Source organism: Chiloscyllium punctatum, chromosome 21 (assembly GCF_047496795.1).
Source record: "Chiloscyllium punctatum isolate Juve2018m chromosome 21, sChiPun1.3, whole genome shotgun sequence".
Taxonomy (NCBI): Eukaryota; Metazoa; Chordata; class Chondrichthyes; order Orectolobiformes; family Hemiscylliidae; genus Chiloscyllium; species Chiloscyllium punctatum.
In genome coordinates this window covers 79,995,255-80,015,354 of record NC_092759.1, presented here as the reverse complement: position 1 = coordinate 80,015,354, position 20,100 = coordinate 79,995,255, and the positions used below count along the sequence as shown (strand labels likewise).

At 43.3% G+C, this 20,100-nt stretch overlaps 1 long non-coding RNA gene across 1 annotated transcript in view; it reads left to right on the top strand.

The window, feature by feature from the left end:
* LOC140492410 (uncharacterized) overlaps positions 1 to 16,919 on the top strand; it is a 50,907-nt gene extending 33,988 nt beyond the window's left edge. The window contains exon 3 of the long non-coding RNA XR_011963567.1: positions 15,967 to 16,919. This is a non-coding gene — a long non-coding RNA (uncharacterized lncRNA). The remainder of the gene's footprint in view (positions 1 to 15,966) is intronic.
* The last annotated feature ends 3,181 nt before the right edge of the window (positions 16,920 to 20,100 follow it).

The following is a 20,100-nucleotide window of genomic DNA, read 5'->3' as shown; positions in this document are numbered from 1 at the left end:
TGAGTATGTGGAGGTAGAATGTGGGAGACAAGCTGGGACTGTATTGGAGTAGTCACGGTGAGAGGGAACAAATGCTGGATGCAGGGTTTCAGCAGCTGATGGACTTACGCTCAGGTGAGCCATCAGAAACTGAGCAAGTGACCACCATCTAATCGGAAAGAGAAACTGATCCATCAGCCTGAAACTGACTGACCACGTGGCTGTCAGTGAATCCAACACAAGTGAATGGAAACATTGCTCAGAGTCTGTTTTGTAACATTCAACACAACCAGGAAATGGAAAGTGAATAATTAGCTGAAAACAATGCAACTGCTCTGGTAGAGTCAAAATCATTCAATGTTCAGTTATTGAACATTATTGACTCTCAGAATATTCTAACCTGCAGAATCACAGTAAAAGTGGAAAGTAAACAACATTCTTGGCAAAGACATAATGAACCAACTGCTTGTATAAAAACAGCTCAGCACAAAGAGGCTGAATCCTCCACAAACTGACAAACACAGATACCATCAGATTTATAGATAGAGATTGGCATCCTTTAGAAAAACACTTCCCTGCTTATGGTGTGTGGTAGAAACCATTCTCAGTGTGAACTGCCACTTATTTCCTTTGAAAAGAATCTCTGTTTCCCCTCAGAAAAGCAGATGTGTCGCGCACTTACAAACTGACTTACAGACAAAGGAAACCTGATCAGGGACTCGCAGATTGATTAAGGTATTAGTGACAGTCCATTGCACACAACAAGAGCTTTGACCACAACAGATTCTAGTCAAACCAACAATGCAATGTAAAAGGTGAATTAGTCTTTATAATCATGCAGCCTCTCTCAATCAAATAATCCCAGTCAACTTCCAAACACTTTAAAACTATTAATACCAATGTATACATATTTATTTCCTTTCCTAATTTACTCCAAAAAATATATCTGATTATTCTCTTCAAAATATATTTTAAATGGTCAATTCATAATCACAATTCATTTCCAATTATTCTTATTACAAAATAACTTGCAAACTAAAATAGTTTTGATGTTATTAATGACACTAGAAACTTTGTTATGTAGTTTAACCATATGTTCAAATATTGTTTTGGTTCATTATAGCAGTGAAGCTAAAATTAAAGTCTATTTATTTTCTCTGATACCCTTCCATTACTTTATTCCCTAATAAGAATGCCCATTGTGTAATGGGTGACAAACATTGAATAAAATTGAATTTTCATTGCAAGAACTTGTACAAATCATCACATATTATTCAGTTCATTCATTGTCGTTGATTATCAGTTATGTTCACCGTATGATCACATTAAATTCACTTTAATAATCACAGTAGAATTTTCACCTCTATAGATATGTAAAGTAAGTGCCAAATTATTCATGTTTAATGTCAAACCAAATTCACATTCCAGGAATGACAGGATGTGTTACATTATTATGGGAAACAGGAACAAGTGAAGGTGGTGGCTCTCAGACGTGAGGGCTTAAAGCCAAAGTGCCAGGTGGTATTTACAGTGGGGGGAGGTACCTAGTGCCCCGCTCTCCTCAGAAGGCAGTGAGGATGGTGACACTGACTGGAACAGGTGAGATGAGAAAGCGCCCACGTATGGACAGAGGGACGGCAATGGGTGGGATGACCCACCATCCTGTAAGGCCCAGAAGGCCGTGTTTATGGCACCGCAGTGCATCGAAATTCAAACTTTGACAGACAGGAGGGGGGCAAGAAAGGGAACTGACAGAAACCAAATTGAACCGTTTACCCGGCAGAATGACAGGTGTTGGTGATGAACACCCAGCAAAAAATATATCCGATTATTCTCTTCAAAATATATTTTAAATGGTCAATTCATAATCACAATTCATTTCCAATTATTCTTATTACAGAATAACTTGCAAACTAAAATAGTTTTGATGTTAATAATGACACTAGAAACTTTGTTATGTAGTTTAACCATATGTTCAAATATTGTTTTGGTTCATTACAGCAGTGAAGCTAAAATTAAAGTCTATTTATTTTCTCTGATACCCTTCCATTACTTTATTCCCTAATAAGAATGCCCACGGTGTAATGGTAATAATTACCATTACCCAGAGAAATGGTAATAATGGGCCTTATTGGGAGAATACAGATGAATTAGTTGAGGTACAGTCTCACCGACGATGGTGTCAGCCAATATCTCTCAGGCCAAGATGCCCCGACGTGTACAGCAGAATCTGTCCCGGCAATGAGAGGGTGAATGTGTGAGCTGGTTCCCCCCAGTGCACAGCCGATCAGTGTCTAAAGGCATTTACAGATATTACAGGGACACACTGGGGAGGGGACAGGCTGAATGGGCTAAAATAACCTTGGTGACTCAGGGGCCCAAGGGTAATATCGAGGATCATACAGAGAGGAAGCCTGAAGTGTGCAACGACCACAGGGGATTACCAAACCCCAACCTGTGATGATGAAATAAGTTTGATGTATTTAAAAGATGACATGGGACCCGATTTAACTGTAATTATGAACGTGGGACTGCCAGTGGGAGATAATTCTAACTACATTCTGAATTGGGCCATAAGAGGTGAGGCAAACTCAGAAACACAGGGAGTAGTACAGGGAGGGTAACCAGACCCACAATGTTACAAGTGAAGCACGAAAGGGCACATAGACAAGGAACGTAGGCAGAGAGAGGGAGATAGATGTTCACATTGTGTGTGTGCATGAGTTCACGTAGGCAAATGCATAGTCCATGAATATTCATTGATGCTGTGTTTGGGAACCAGCAGAACATAATATTAATACAGGAGAATCTATATCAGTTACCGATATGGATTTGCCCCTCACCCCTCAATTACTAAAATGAGAGCAGTTGGAGAGGAAATCGAGGAAGCTGGATGAAATAAACCTGTCCCAGTGCAGATCACGGATATGGCAAAATATATTCAGATATGGGAGTGTGAAACTGAGGAAGGGACCATTCTGGGAGTTGCCAGTTTAGAACAGTTAGGAACAACTATTGATGTAGAGACACTAACTCTAATATGGGAACATCCTGGCCAGGCCCTGAACAGGAAGCAACGGAGAGGCGACATCTCCAGGGTAGTTACCTTGCAGGGAGACTGGAACAGTCAGAGAATCTGGGGAGTTATAGCTAGGACCCAAACAGCAGGGCGGGTAACTCAAACCGGAATGTGGGTTATTATCTGTAGATCCTGTAAAGATCAAGGGCCCTCTCACTCCCCACACAAACCGGATCCCATTAAAGCTGGGACTGAGGAGGCAATAATTGTGACAGTAACAGATTGAATGAAGCAGGGAATAGTCAGACCAGCAGTATCCCAGACTAACTCACAGAAGCCTGATTGGCTCATCCCACCTCACTATTGAGTATACCACCCTCCAGTAAATCCGCCACTGAAGAGTATCCTACAGTAGCGAACCACAGCACTTTATTTAATGGATTAAAATTGCAACAGAATACAGTCTCAGCCCTTGATATTGTGAATGGGTTCCTCTGGACCTAGAATGGCAGAATAAGCTAGTATCTACTGTCTGAGGAAAGCAGTTACCTCAGGGATCCCATAATATTCCAGTATATCCCACCGATACATGGCTGATGGAGTTCGTCGATTTAATCTTACCAACACCTCATTACGTCAGTTGGAGAGAAAGAACATATCCAGATATTACACAGAGTATTGGGTCAGGTCAGGCAGGCCCAGCTTAAAATTAACCCAGAGAGCGTGGGAAGGTCGGGAGAGATGTACCTGGGACATCACATCAGGGAGATCAAATCATGTAGGGAGGGGGACAATCCCAGTGAAACAAAAGACCTTGATTTCAAAACTATCCACCCACACACCGTGAAGGGGGTAAGGCAATCATTATGATTGTTTAATTATTGGACGACTTTTGTGGAGAATTACCCAGAAATGGCAGAACCATCACGAGCCCTGACAGAAGCACGGACATTAGCCAGGGGTCAGGGAGTCAGCATATACACAGACAGACAGCATGCCTTTGGTATAGTTCATGACCAAGTGATAGCCTGGGCTCGGTGACGATACATCACCCTGTCTGGGGCACATAGAGCATGAAGGACAGGCCAGAGAGTTAGTGGAAGCAGCTAACTTTCCCAGTGAAGCAGCAATAATGAAGATTATAGCTCATAGGAAAGTAGAAACCTCACGCCAACAAGGCAGTGAGTATGTGAGTACGGCAGGTGAATACACAATAGACAATAGGTGCAGAAGTAGGCCCTTCTGCCCTTCGAGACAGCACCACCATTCATTATGTTGATGGCTGATCATCCTCAATTAGTATCCTGCTCCTGCCTTATCCCCATAACCCTTGATTCCACTATCCTTAATAAAGCTATCCAACTCTTTCTTGAAAGCGTCCTGAGACCTGACCTCGACAGCCTCCCGGGCAGAGCATTCCATACACCCACCACTCTCTGGGTGAAGATGTTTCTCCACAACTCTGTTCTAAGTGGCCTACCCCTTATTTTTAAACTGTGTCCTCTGGTTCGGGACTCACCCATCAGCGGAAACATGCTTCCTGCCTCCAGAGTGTCAAATCCTTTAATAATCTAATATGTGAAATACTGACTGAAACAGTGCAGACATTTGAGGAGATAGCAATGGCCATAGCTACAGAAGTGAGAGAGGAAGGTTTAAAAATATTCCCAGAAACAATCCCACAACAGGAGAAACAGGAATGGGAAAAGAGTGGGGCAGTAACAGGACACGTCAGAGTCTGGATGACCCAGCAGTGCCACTACACTGTATAAGACAAACATTATAAAAAACATATCATGGGCTGGCCCATATTGGGAAGGATAAAATGCGATATCAGATGATCCACTACAATCCTTGCCTGGAATAGGGAAAAATACAGCAAGGTTTTGTCGAAGGTGTGTAGTCTGTTCACAGTGTGAGCCAGGGAAAGCAATAAAATGGAGGCAGCAGAAGGGACCCAGGGGCCCATGGGAACAATTACAGATGTATTTTACACACACCCCCATCCCAATCCGAGGGAAGTCCTGCTGGGTTTTAATAAATAGGTTTACTCAGTGGCTGGAAGCATTCCCCTGCAGATTCTGACCAAGGGACAAATGTTACAGGGAACATAGCTAAAGACATATGTGCCCTGTTTGGTACTGAACAGAAATCCCATCCCCCATACCACACCCAGAGCTCTGGGACAGTAGAAGGAATGATGCAGATACCGAAAGCTAGTCTGACTAAGGCTCTCTCAGAGACAGGACAGCGATGGGTTAGAGTACAACCCAGCAGCCTAATGAAACTAAGGACAACCCCAGTAAAGTGGACGGGGCTGTCCCCCTTCGAATTAGTGACTGGATGGACAATGCAGATGCCACAGATTATGGTAGTGGGAGGGCTGGAGATGTGTGGTAGTGGGAGGGCTGGAGATGTGCAAGGACAAGGATAGGGTTAAACTATTTCTGAAAGAACTGGCAAAGCAGCTGCATGAGCTGAGAGAATCAGTGACTGGTAAAGGGAACGTGGAAATATCCAAGCTGACATTCCAAACCCTGGAGTTCAGGTCAGGGGGAAAATATTACTGGGGGAACGTACGAAGTAAACACATCAAAATGCTGGACTTACCTGGGGGAGCCAGAGAGGGACCTCTTCCATCCTGCATTAGTAAGGAGCTCTGAATAAACATTGGTCATGCTGCTCAACACAGAACTCAAGGCTTCTCTTTGACATTTCTCCCAGCAACAGTTGTGCAGGGGCATGTTTCTGGCTGGAGATCTATGGCTGGTGCTGTTCCACAAGGATAAGAACTGGGACATCTGTTGCTTGTAATATACATAAATGAAAAGTTTGAAAATGTAAACGATTTAATTAGCAAGTTTGTAGATGGCACAAACTGTTGAAGTTGTGAATCGTGAAGAATGATGTCAAAGGATACAGCAAGAAAGAGATGAGTCAGAAAGTTTTGTGGAGAAATTGCAGATATATTTTAATTCAGACAAGTGTGAAGTGATGCGTTTTGGAAGACACACAGCAAGAGGAATGTTTTCAATAAACGGAAGGGTCCTGAGCATCCCTGATATACAGAGGGATCTTCAGTTGCAAACTGAAAGATCCCTCAAAGTGGTGAAGGAGGTGAATGGCAGGCTTGCCTTCTTTTGTCAGGGAGTGAATATAAAACTATAATCAGGCCACCTTTGGGGTATTGTGTGCCGTTTTGATCACAACATTATAGGTAGAATGTGAAGGATTTTGGGAAGGTGGAAACAGGTTTGACAGGATGTTGCCTGGATTGGGAGAGGTTAGAAAACCTTGGATTGTTCTCTTTGGAAAGTCAATGGCTGTGGGGTGACCCAACTGGCACAGACAGACTTTGTAAACCATGGTTTATTACTGAAATTGCATCTCTTGTTAAGAAGAAGAAAGAGGCTTTTGTGTTGATGAGGCAAAATGGTAGGGGTGAAGCAATAAAGAGTTACAGATCAGCTAGGAAGGATTTAAGGAGAGAGTTAAGTAAAGCAAAGGGAGAACATGGGCAGTCTTTAGCAAACTGAATAAAGGATAACCCTGAAATTTTCTCTAGGTATGTGAAGAATAAAAGGATGATTAGGGTAGGAATAGGGCAAATCAAAGACAGAAGTGGGAAGTTGAGTGTGTGAGTGTGGATCCTGCAGAGATCGGAGGAGTTCTAAATGAACATTTCTCATTGGTGTTTACACAGGAAAAGGAGAATATTGTAGAGGACAAAAATGTGGTACGAGATATTAGACTAGAAAGGATTGAGGTTAGTTACGCACAGGTGTTATCAATTCTAGAAGGAGTGAAAGTAGACTAGTCCCCAGGCCGGATGGGGTTTATCCGTGGATTCTCTGGGAAGCTAGGGAGAAGATAGCAGAGCCTTTGGCTTTGATATTTGATTCATTATTGTCTATGGGTTTAGTACCCGGGGACTGGAGGATTGGAAATGTTGTACCCTTGTTCAAGAAGGGCAGCAGAGATGACCCAGGTAATTATAGACCAGTGAGCCTTATTTCCATTGTAGGAAAGGTTTTGAAAAGGATTATAAGAGGTAACAGCTATAATCATCTCACAAGCAGCAATTTGATTTCAGATAGTCAACATGGTTTTGTCAAGGCCAGGTCGTGTCTCACAAACCTCATTGAGTTTTTTGAGAAGGTGACCAAGCATTTAGATGAGACTAGGGCAGTTGACGTGGTATACATGGACTTCAGTAAAGCCTTTGATAAGGTTCCACATGGTAGGCTATTAGAGAAAATGCAGAGGCATGGAGTTGAGGGTGATTTAGCAGTTTGGATTAGAAATTAGCTTTCTGAAAGAAGGCAGCGAGTGGTGGTTGATGGAAAATATTCAGTCGGGAGCCCAGTTACAAGTGGTGTTCCACAAGATCTATTTTGGGACCACTGCTGTTTGTCATTTTTATAAATGACTTAGACGCAGGCATAGGTGGATGGATTAGTAAATTTGCAGACGACACTAAAGTCTGTGGAGTAGTAGACAGTTTGGAAGAATGTTACAGGTTGCAGGGGGATTTAGATAAACTGCAGAATTGGGCTGAGAGGTGCAAGTGGAGTTCAATGTAGCTAAATGTGAGGTGATGCACTTTGAGAAGAATAACAGGAAGGCAGAGTACTGGGTCAATGGAAAGATTCTTGGTGGTGTGGGTGTGCAGAGGAATGTTGGAGTCCATGTACATAGATCCCTGAAGGTTGCCACCAAGGTGGATCATGCTGTTAAGGCGGCATACGGCGTCTTAGGTTTCATTGGTAGATGGATTGAGTTCTGGAACCGCAATATCATGCTGCAACTATACAAAATGCTGGTGTGGCCACAGTTTTAATATTGTGTACAGTTCTGGTCGCCCCATTACAAAAAGCATGTGGAAACATTGGAAAAGGTGCAGAGGAGATTTATCAGGATCGTGCTTGGTGTGGAGGGAAGGCTGAGAGACTTGGATCTGCTTTCATTGGAAAGAAATGGTTGGAAAAAATGTTGGTGCTGTCGTTGGAGGATTCTTACACTGAGCATGTGAATTATCCTGGACGTTTTCAGAAGTGGTTGGACTGTCCACGGTTGAGTAAGTGCTGATACTCCATGGGAAGATGCTGGTTTGTAATCTCACGATTGACTGAGCACAGTTCGAATGAACAGACCAACAAGTCCTATTGGCTATTGTTTCAGAACATATCAGAGCTTTCTTGGCTGCTACCGCATGAAATCATGTTGTAAAGACAAGGCCTATCGAGTCTGCATCGTCCAGTGCTGATAAAAGTGCTTTATAATGTTTCTGAGGTTTCCTTCCTTATCCACCCTCTCAGGCAATGCATTCTAAATACAAACCATCGCCTGGGTTCAAAGCAGATTCAACAAATCCTCTCTTAATGTCTTGTCTTTCAATTTAAACGTGTTCTCCTTTATTTTTAACCCTTTATCGAAGGGGGTCAGCTGCTGTCTGTTCGCTCTGCTCATACCTTTCATGTTCTAATACACGTCTGTCAGGTTCCGTTTCCTCCCACAGTGCACACAGCTTCAGTAGATTGACCATGCTAAATTACCCATCATATGCAGCGAGATGTGTTAGCTATGGGAGACGCAGGGACAGAGTTGGGGGCGGGTTAGCCATGGGAAATGCAGGAATGTGGTATGAGGTGGGTCTGGGTGCAACGCTCTGCAGAGCGTCAGTGTGGACTCGATGGGCCAACGTCCCATAAAATAACAAAAATAAAGGTTAAATCAAACAATGAAAAATACTGTGGTTCTGATGCAAAAATAAAACAGAGTGCTGGGGAAACGGAGTAGGTTTGGTAGACTCTGTCGAGAGAAAAACAGAGTCAGCATTTTGAGTCCACTCACCATGCATTAGATCTGGAAGCAACTGGGAAATTGTTCAATGTGTGTTGGTGGATTGAGTTGAATATATGGAGAAATAAAAACATTGAAAAAAAAATAAACAAAGGGACTGTGGATAATCAGCTGGTATGGAAATAAATTGGAAGATCATTTTCATTTATTTTTCACCTTTTCCCATATTCCTGAGTATCATGCCCATGTAGGTATATATCCAAGTCCCTGTTTCATGTGAGTTCTGTCCCCTCTATCACTCCATCCTGAGTGTGGTCATCTTCTTTTCTTAATTAATGGGACATGGTGTTGTTGGCTGGGCCAACATTCATTTCTCTTTCCGAGTTACTTTCGTGAAGATGCTGGGGAACTGCTTCTTTGAACCACTGCAATTCGACGTGTTGTAGACTGGCACTTTTTTGAGACCTTGTAGTGTTATTACAGAATGTCTGACTTGGCTATTTCAAAGGCCATTTGAGAGACTACCACTGCTGACGGCCTGGAATCACATGCAGGCCAGACCAGTGAAGAAATCAAATTTCCTTCCATGAAGGAGGCGAGTGAGTCAGGTGTTCTTAATTTTGGCACCCATCGATATTTCATTAGATTGAGAATTCCAAATATTTGATTGAATTCAAATTCCAGCGTCTGATGTGGCTGGATGGAAGTCCAGGTTTGGGTCATTACCTGGGAAAGGTATACCATTGGGAAATATTTGTGGAAATCTCAGAATTTACAGTCTCGAGAAAATACTGCTAGACCATCACCTCCCCAGTATCTCCACCATCAATAGCAGTGTTGCTATTATCGTGACTGATGTTCAGATAATTGTGCAGTTACATTGTCAACTATTTCCACGACAGCAGAACTATTCATACTTCAGAAATGGCACAGAAATGTAACAGTTTATCAGCCACAATACAAACAAAGGAGAGGTAGGCATTTTCAACACTGTGCCATATTTCCAAGTATTGACTTACTCCTGACATTTGAAAGTCAGTGTCGGTTCTCTGGATGGTTTTCTTGGATTTGTGTTGTCACCTGCTGCATTCATTCAGGGAGACCAGATGGCCGGGTGTTCCTCCTCTGTGTAAGGTATGAGGATAGATTTTATAGTGTATCTGGGTCTGCAGAGAATGCATAGGGAGGAGGAGAGCACGGCATTATCCTTTCTGAGATTTTTACAAACACTTCCCAATGGCATACCTTTCCCAGGTGCAAAGAGTGAAACCAGTTTATTTCAACAATGAGGAGGTCACAGAGCTGTGCAGTCTCACACTGGGGAGAGGGCTATATTCAAAATGTCCATCAACCATTTTGATTCTAGATCTTGCCAGGCAGGAGTAGGGGACATATCCATTTTGCCAGTGTCCCATCATCTCACGTATTCACGAGGTGACGGAGGCCACTTCTGTCCGGCGAGTTGAATACATGGGTTCTGTCTAAACAGAAGAAGCAACAGAAAATCTTTTTTGGAAATATTAGTGAACATGGTTACGGGCAAAAGTGAGGAAATTAAGCTGAAGTCGAAATACTGGAAAAACTCATTGTGTTGAAGCTGCTGGACCAGATGAGTGATGAATTTAGAGGGCTGCAGAGATAGGGTTGGAGAATTGAGCTTGCTGGATAACTCTCTTCGGAGCTGGTGGGGTCAGGATGGGTCAATGCCTTCCCTATTTCCTGCCTTGTCCGTGATTTTGTGAGGGAGATCAAAGCTCTTTATGATCTGTAATGGATCCTGCACACTGGAAAGCAGCTATTATGACAACTCATATTTAGATTAGATTAGATTAGATTACTTACAGTGTGGAAACAGGCCCTTCGGCCCAACACGTCCACACCAACACGCCAAAGCGCATCCACCCAGACCCATTCCCCTACATATATCCCTGCACCTAATACTACGGGCAATTTAGCACGGCCAATTCACCTGCACATCTTTGGACTGTGGGTGGAAACCGGAGCACCCGGAGGAAACCCACGCAGACACGGGGAGTATGTGCAAACTCCACACAGTCAGTCGCCTGAGGCAGGAATTGAACCCAGTTCTCTGGCGCTGTGAGGCAGCAGTGCTGACCACTGTGCCACCGTGCTGCCCCAAACAGGGCGCAGAGTGAAAACAGAAAAAAACAATGGGGGATAGGTTTATGTCATTAGTGAGGAAACTATGAGCAATTTCTGTAAGTAATCATAAATAGATCATTGGAGAACAATAATATGATTGAGCAGTGTCAACCAGATTCAGGACAGGAAAACTACCTTTGAAAAACGTACTGGTGTTCATGGACGATGTTGGTTGTGACATCGACGACTGAGAACTAGTGTGAACGGTGTATTTGTATTTTCAGAAGAAGGTTGACACCGATGCACACAGGTGAGAGAAGAAAGTTACAGTCCTTGGGTAAGGGGCAGGTACCCTATATGGATTGAGAATTGGATGATGGAGAGAACACAGAGACTTGCGTCCACCTTTGGACAGAAGGCCACGACTGATTGGGAATCACATGCATCAGTGCTTGGAACACCGCTATTTGTAATACAAAGAAGTGATTTGAATGTGAGCAACACACACAGTCCTTTTATTAGAAGGTGAAAGTTTGCGAAAAGCTTTTGGCAAAAAGGATCGGAATGTCCTTGGCCACAAGTCACGAACAGAATTCGTGCAGGGCATCCATTAATCAGGACAGGAAATTAAATGGCAGCCTTCATTACAAAATGAATCACGTGTAGGAGTTGTGGAGTGTTGTTGAGGCAGTATTTGCGTTATTGTGGACAGACTTTCTAACCTTTATAAATCAGTGATCTCCTTGTCACAGTGGCACTGCAAAGCTGTTTTATCAGAATAATCTCTGGGATGATGGTAACATGAAGAGAGTGTGAAAGAATTTGATGTTCAATTTATCGCACGGTGAGAGTATAAGAGTTGACTGTATTGAAACTTGAAGATTATGGACAAACACACATTATGTCCAGAGAAAGACATTGGTGGCATAAGAAATTACATTTTTCCCATGATACGTGCTTCTTGGTAGTTTATGTACCTCTGTGAAGCTCCTATGTTGGTTGGGGGAGAGCTTCAGGCTCTAAATTAACTCTCATTGCCTCAATGTGCAGTTGGTGTGTGACCTTGCACTGAAAGTCACATTGTTCAAAATCTGTCAGGAGTTGCAATGCTTAACTCCTGAAAATGTTAGCCTTTCCCAACAGCTTCTGACCTCCATAGGGAATACCGGTCTGCCTTCTCGGAGATGTCCTCGTTCCTCACCGTCAACAAACCATATTAATGTATCCATTGTGTGCCATTAGCAGTGGAGCCAGGAGGAAAGACATGGAGCAGTCTACACATGCTTTCTCTATTTCATTGGTTTGTCATGTTTGGTCAGAAATAACATCCTCCTATTTCTGTATTAGGGGCTTGAGCGGCTGAATGTCTACCTCATGATGTCATGGGAGACGCTCAAGAACCTGACTGGGCAACCCGTGGTTCCTGATTAGCAGCTCAATGTGTTTTACTGGACTCCTTATCTTCCTGTGTAATAGTCAGGAGAGAATGAATGGGCTATCCCTATTCTTATCCAATAGCATTGATGGGCGGAATGACCTCCTCATAGTCCTGTGAAGTGAGCTTGAGGTACTGAACGAGCACCTCTCTTTACTCCGATATCGCACAGTATCCAGCAGGATTGTTACATGGATGTTACCAACACTTCAACAGCACCAGCCTGAATGCTGTCCGGGTCTTCCTGCTTATGGACACTGACCGCTTCAGGAGCTGAGGGGGGCACATTGTTCTGAACATTACATGATTTTCAGTCACCATCTCCACTTCTGAGATTCTGATGGGGGAAGACACTGAGGTGCAAATGAGGATGTTTGTGCTGTGGATCTCCCACAGAGATGTCACGAGACTAAGGAGGTACATGTCGAAGAACCACAAACATCTTCTTTGTGCTGAATCACTCAAACTGGTGGGGAGGTTCCCTTTGACTTCCATTAAGTTCCATTTTCTTCAGGTTCCTTGATACCATCCTCAGGTAAACGCTGTCTTGTTGTCAGGGCCAGTTACTATTACCTGGTTTTTACATATTCTGTTCATGTCAATATGTCACGGTGTATGTGTGCAGTGTGTTTCCTTCTCACAGAGGGGTGTGACCATCGAGACTTCTCTATCCCAGAGAGGTTGGGGGGATAGATCATTGAAATCGTGGTAAGACAGGGATAGATGGATGTTTGACACGGCAGACACTCCAGGATTTGGGGCCTAGAGCAGATCAGCCATGATCTTATTGAAGGGAAAGGCAGGCAGAAGGGGCTGAATGACCTATCCTGCTTCTCATGTTCTTAAATTCTCTTATTAAAAAGTTCATCGATGTTATTTTCCTGGCTTTCCTGTGAAGGAATGTTGTCGTCAAAGAGACTAGAGGATTTTGGGAGCAATATCTGGGTACAGTATGGAGTCATTATTCACTGTGAATCTGGGTCAACAACATGACAAATAAATGAATACAGGGGAACTTCTGTAAAGAGAGATGCAGGGACTGTTTCACAGTAACAACAACTCTTTTTTTCCCAAAAACATTTTCCAATCTACACCAAGGCATGTTTGACTGTATTCAGGGGCTGAATGGCCACCTCGGTTTCTGTACACCAAGTAATAGGAGCAAGTGGTCTCCAACTGCTCCTGAGTTGCAGATTGGGGGACTGAATGGAATGGGGTGAAGTAGGTCTGAGGAACAGGAGTGGGTCCCTGCCCGACCAGGCACTAATGTTGTGGCTGAACAGATTATGGTCTCAGCCCCATGTTACTATCGGCAGTCCATTACCCTTGAGTCACTTTCCCGTCAAATATTTAACTAACACACCTTTGAATAATTGCAAATACACAGGTACCACAACCCTATGGGTAGGAGAAATTCCCACTCAAATGGCCTTTTGAGAAATTCTCCTAATCCCTGTTCCTACTGAGGTTAGAGAGTCATTGCTTCTTTTTCTAGTCCCACTCCTCCAGATGTCACGGCAAATTATCAGTGTAACTAATTGTATGATATGGTAAATGATATCCGTCTCAGACAGGGTCAGGTTCAGTGTTAGGAACAAGTCAGAGAGGTTTCTTAAATTTGTAAATATTCTAAAACCAAAGCAAAGTTACTCGAAATATGATGGATATATAAATGATATAGAGTTTGAAAATTGACACTATGTACATCAACATTTATTTTTCTATAAATCTGAGACACAGAAATATGCACACAAAGAGACACGCACACGCACACACACAGACGTCTGAAAGCAAACAGAAAGAAAATGAAACTTCAGAATGTAAATTCGAAAGAGTTTTGTCCATTAACAGTAAATTTCATGACAAAAGCAAAATTGAGAGAGTTTCAATTGTTATTCTGCCTCTGAAGCTATTCTGCCTCACAAAAGCTGCTAGCACTGGGGTTTCTTCCAGGAACAGTTGGATTTGGCTGTATTCCCTTTGCTGCAAGCAGAGGAGAGATTCCAATGAATCCTCAACAGGAACCCTCAAAGGGTGCTAAAGATGGCTGATTGGTTTTCAGTCTCATTTGTTGTTGTAGAGAAGTACAAGTAGAGACGGAGAAATGGCCGTTGCTTCTATGACAGGTTGCATTTGCTCCCTCTCTGATCTGAAACATGCAATAATGTGACCCAAACACCAACCTGGGCTCGGTAAGGTCTGGGTGAACATTCTCCTTATTGAATGATTCTATCCCTGTTACCTGCTCCAATTAGGAATGGTCTGTAATTTATAATTTGAAGGTATATTTATATGTGTCTGCATAATTGTTGTACAATATATTAAAGTCTTCATCGGACCTGTGTTAAACTGATTATGTTGTTTTCTAAAATTAAATCCTTAGTTTTATTCTCTAATCCTCAGCTACGCCCCAGTACACTCTCTCTCAGTGTCTGATATGGTTCAATATGAACAGCTCTCATTCTCAGGCCTGAAGTACTCTGACCTTGGAGAGGTGATGAGGGGCATGGGTGTGGGATCAGCCAAGGTTATTATCCAGGACTGGAGGAGTCCAAACCAGAGGGTACAGATTTAAAGTGAGAGGGGAAAATTAAAAAGATACTTGAGTGGTATCTTTATCACACAGAGGGTAGTGTGTGTATGGAGCGAGCTGGCAGCGAAAGTGATGGACGCTGGGTATATGAATATGAAGGGTTTAGAGAGTTATGGGTCTAATGTTGGTAAATGGTTTTGCATCAGATTGTAATATCTGGTCGTTGCAAATGAGCTGGACTGAAGAGTCTGTTTCCGTGCTCTATGACACTATGATTCTATCAGGCCTTCATTCCAGCAAGGAGTAAAGTGAAGCATCTGTGAAAAGCTTCTCAAACAATTGCATATTTTTGTCTTTCAATTTCAGGGTTCATTACTACACACAATACTTTTGATGTAGTCTCAGCATCATCACGTACAGATGCAGTAAAACATCCCCATGATTATACCCGATAACCTTCGCATGAAACAGCATCATTCAAAACACTTCTCTAATCACTTGCTGAATCTGCTGACAGGGTTTATATGGCTCATTTACCGTGATGCACACATCCCTCCATCCCAATGCATTCTGCGATGTTCTTTACATTTAAGTAGATTACTGTAATTTTATCTGTTCAATAGAGCACTGACGTCCCTTAGCCCTTGTTGTACAGTTTCCTGCCAAAGCTTTGCTCACTAACTCCCCCTGTCGGTATCCCATTGCAGGGTATCCATGTGCTGTTAAATGACTATCTTGGTAAATGAACTAATTGAGCAATTCAATAAGTCCACTCATCTAGGTCCTTGCTATCGATTGTAAATTGTTGATAATGTCACACTTCTAATGAGGCACTCCACCAAGTTACAATTTTATAACCTGAATATAAACATTTATCCTGAATGTTTATTCCCTGATATGATTTGGAGATGCCGTTGGCCCCCGGGAGATGCCTCACTCTCAGGACAACTCCATACAACCCTGTCACGGTGGACGCTGCAAGAAGTATCAGATTGTGGACATAGATATCGCTATTACGCGTGGGAATACATCCCGCCTTGTACTTGACAGGTACTCATGTGACTCAGCCAACGTTGTCGATCTTATACATTGCAGGCAAGGATGCCCAGAGGCATGGTACATTGGGGAAACTGAGCAAAGGCTACGACAACGGATGAATGGGCAACGCACTAAAATCAACAGACAGGAGGGTTCCCTCCCAGCTGGACAACACTTCAGTGGTGCAGGACATTCAGCCTCGGACCTTTGGGTGACCATCCTCTAAGGTGGACTTCGGGACAGGCAGCAGAGAAATGTGGCCGAGCAGAGTCTGATAGCTAAGTTTGGTCCGCATAGGGAGGGTCTCAACCGGGACCTTGAGTTCATGTCACATTACAGGTGATCACCATTGCACTACACACACACACAGATATTCCTCCACACACACACTCACATACACATGGACACAGGTACACGCAGACGTGCATATAGACGCCCACGCACACCCTTATAAATACACACACTCCCACACTCACACATGCACCACCTCACAGACTTAAGACACTCTGCACTCACTACACACACACACTTTCTCACACTCACAACCCCCACTCCAGACAGACACACACACAGACAGACAAATACGCACATGAACACATATATTTTGTGGGGTGAATTTGTACTTGCAGAGTTACATTGCACTTTGCTCAAAAGCTGCATGCATTCATGTAGAACTCTGAGCTCAAAAACTGCATGAATTTATGTAAAACTCTGTTATCTCACTTTTTAGATTAGAATCAATCTAAACATCATGGTATAGATAGAGAACAAAGGGGGCCAACACTTTCAACATATTGTCTAGCTATCACTATTATTCACAGCTAACCCGAGAATGCAACCTTAAAAAAAGAGTTTGTGATTTCCACATGAAAGAAGTGAAACTATCACCTTATTCTAACAGATGAAAGGATTAACAGACAATCAATTTTACATGTATAATTTCAGTTACATCTCTCTGTAAATTTTTGCTATAAATTCTGTGTTACGATCGAGCCATCCACTATCACCTGATGAAGGAGCGTCGCTCTGAAAGCTAGTGTGCTTCCAATTAAACCTGTTGGACTATAACCTGGTGTTGTGTGATGTTTAACTTTGTATTCCCTGATCATTTACCAAGTTTCTCCTGTTGCTGGGCAGCAGGCTAGAATGGTAGGATTTTCTCATTCTACACTGTGTAATACACTGAGCCGGCTGATTGACTTCAATCTATTTTTGCTTAAATCAAGATGGCAGAATGGCCTCCACCTGTCTCATTATAACATGGTACCTGGCTGAATGGGATCTGTCTTTACGTCTGTAGCATTGCTGTGTGGTTGAGAGAACAACATATGTGTTAGGGTCAGCGGCTGACCATTCAACCCCTCACGCCTGCTGCACCATTCAGAATGTGCATTGTTGATTTGATTGTTACTAAACATCTCCTTCCTGTCGGTTCCTAATAAATATCGATTCTCTAATTCATCAAAGGTCAATGGAACTGAACCTTGCTACTTCGATGTGAGAACACCACAGATCATACAACCCTAAACAGAAAGGAACATCCCTGTCTCAGTCAGAAATGGGAAGGTCCTTATTCTCAAAATGTGTTACCCCAAACCAATTACCACTCTTTTGATATATAAGGAGTCGACAATTACGAACACATCAGCCATTCATATTACAATTCAGCCCTTCAAGCCTGTCCACATTCTCATTAACTCTCCTAAATCAAAAACTTACCAAATTCAACCTCCACTGACGTCATAGAAAGACAATTCCATTCACCACAAGATCATATGAGCAATGAACCCGGCAGCAGAATTAGGCCATTCAGCCCATTTGTCTGCCATGACATTTGGTCGTGGCCAAAATATGTCTCAACCCCATTCTCCTAACTTCTCCAACTGACTATTGATAACTTATTAATAAAAACGTATATATCTTTGTATTTAAGACAGTTTGTGCCTGTATGTGTGGTTGTGTTCGTGTGTTTGTGTGTACATCCATAACTGTGTGCGTATCTCTGTGTCCATGTGTTATGTGTGTTAGTATCAGTATCTGTTTGTGTGTACCTCTGTCTGCATCTCTGTAAAGTTGCCATTGAAGTAAATATATTGAAATTGGAATCAAAGTCTCCCTCCTCCTCTGTCTATCCCTGTCCCTGTTGTTCGCAGAGTTAATAGAATTCGTACAGTGTGGAAACAGGCCCTTCAACCGAACACATCCACACTAACCCTTCGAAGAGTAACCCACCCAGACCCGTTAAAATACTATCCTACGTTTACTCATGACTATTGTCCCTAACATATACATCCCTGGGAACTATGGACAATTTAGCATGGCCAATTCACCTAACACCACACCGGTGGAAACCCATGCAGACATGGCGATAATGTGAAACTCCACACAGACAATCGCCCAAGGGTAGAATCGAGCCGGGGTGCCTGGTGCTGTGAGGCAGCAGTGCTAGCCTCTGACTTTTATGATTAGATTCATACAATACTACCAACTGCTGGCCTCCCCACAACACTGCATCAACGGCAGAGATTTTCACTCTCTCAGAAGATAACAAATCCTTTGCTGTGAATCTCTCAAATTGCATGGCCATTTGATTTTTCCAATAACATCTTTGGAAACATAGAGCAGTTATGTCTGTTACTGAGCAATGTTGTCCCTGCGTAATTAGCAACACTATTGGGCCTTTTCCAGGACTTTTCAATACTTTCTCACATACGTTTTAAGCGTTGCAAGTCATAGTGTGAGAAATTAATTCATCTCATCTCCTGACAAAATGGTTGACTCAGATGTGAACATTTCCATTCTGACAGGCCCAAGAATATTTGCAATATTCCATCTACCAGTATTGTGTGTGCGAGCCTGCTTGTGTGTACGTGTGTGTGTGAGTGTTGATGGTGCTCTCCGTTTGGATCGTGCTGTGAGCTCTCTCCCTCTCTCTCCCTCCCAATCTGAATCCTCAAGTGATGTCACTCTCTGCCGCTGTTACTGCAGTAGGGTGAGGAGGCCAGCTGAGGGAGAGTTTGTTTCATTTTCAGCACAACAGAGACGGTCAGACCTGCACTTACATACAGATCCTCGCAGAGTCAAATACAGACACACAGATACGAGTGGTGGTGGATAGTTGGATATCGGGCACTCCACAGCCGTCTTGGCCCTTTCCGTCCTATTCCCAGCTGTTTTTCTTGGAATGTGAGAAATGGAAGGTGGGAGTGGGGGTCCCTGCTGTTCGTGCTGATGTGGGTGGGGTGGTGTGGGGATGGTGATCTATCCAGGGGGAGTCAGTACATAGTGTTGCATCCAAACAGCGTTATGAATGAGAGAGATATAGTGGAGGGGAAAGAAAGAGAGAAGGAAGGTGCTGCTTGCAGCAGTGAGAGTGGTGGCGTATTAGCCTTGTTCGTGTGTCGGTGCTACAACAGATATGCAGTGAGTGTGAGGGAGCAGAGAGAATATGGTGGCACTTATCCTGACAGAGCAGAGAAGGTTATTGATGCTCATCCTGTATAGCTGGACATTTCTTCAGACCGCAGATACTGAACTGAGCTGGGTGGAGAGCTCAGACCATGCTCGGTGTGTCTGATGGTGTGGCCCCCTCTTGGGAAGAGAATGGTCCCCCTCTGTACTCGCCCATCTACCAGGAGCAGTAGGGAAGCGTGTGTCAGGTATTGAGGTTTTTATTTTCCTTAATTCGTTCACGGGATGAAGGCGTCCCTGGCTGGGCAAGCATCTATGACCCATCCCTAATTGCCCAGAAGGCAGCTAACAGTCAACTACTTTGCTGTGGGCCTGGAGTCCCTTGTAGGCTTGACCAGCTAAGGATGGCAGTTTGTTTCCTTAAAGGGTGTCAGTGAACCAGATGGATATTGCCGGCAATCAGAATGGTCGTCATTAGCCGCTTAATTCCTGATTTAACTTGAATCACATGAAGAGCCTGAAGGCAACAAGATTATAGTTGAGAGGGAAATTGGGAGCATAAAATGGGGACATGTGATAGCTTTGGCAAATAGAGTTAAGGAGAATCCAGAGGAATTCTACAAATAGGTCAAGGACAAAAGAGTAACTAGGGAGAGAATAGGGCATCCTTAAAGATCAGCAAGGCTGCCCATGTGCAGAACCACAGGAAAAGGGGGAGCTACTGAACGAATATTTTTTTTATCAGTATTTGCTGTGCAGACGGATATGGAAGTTACAGAA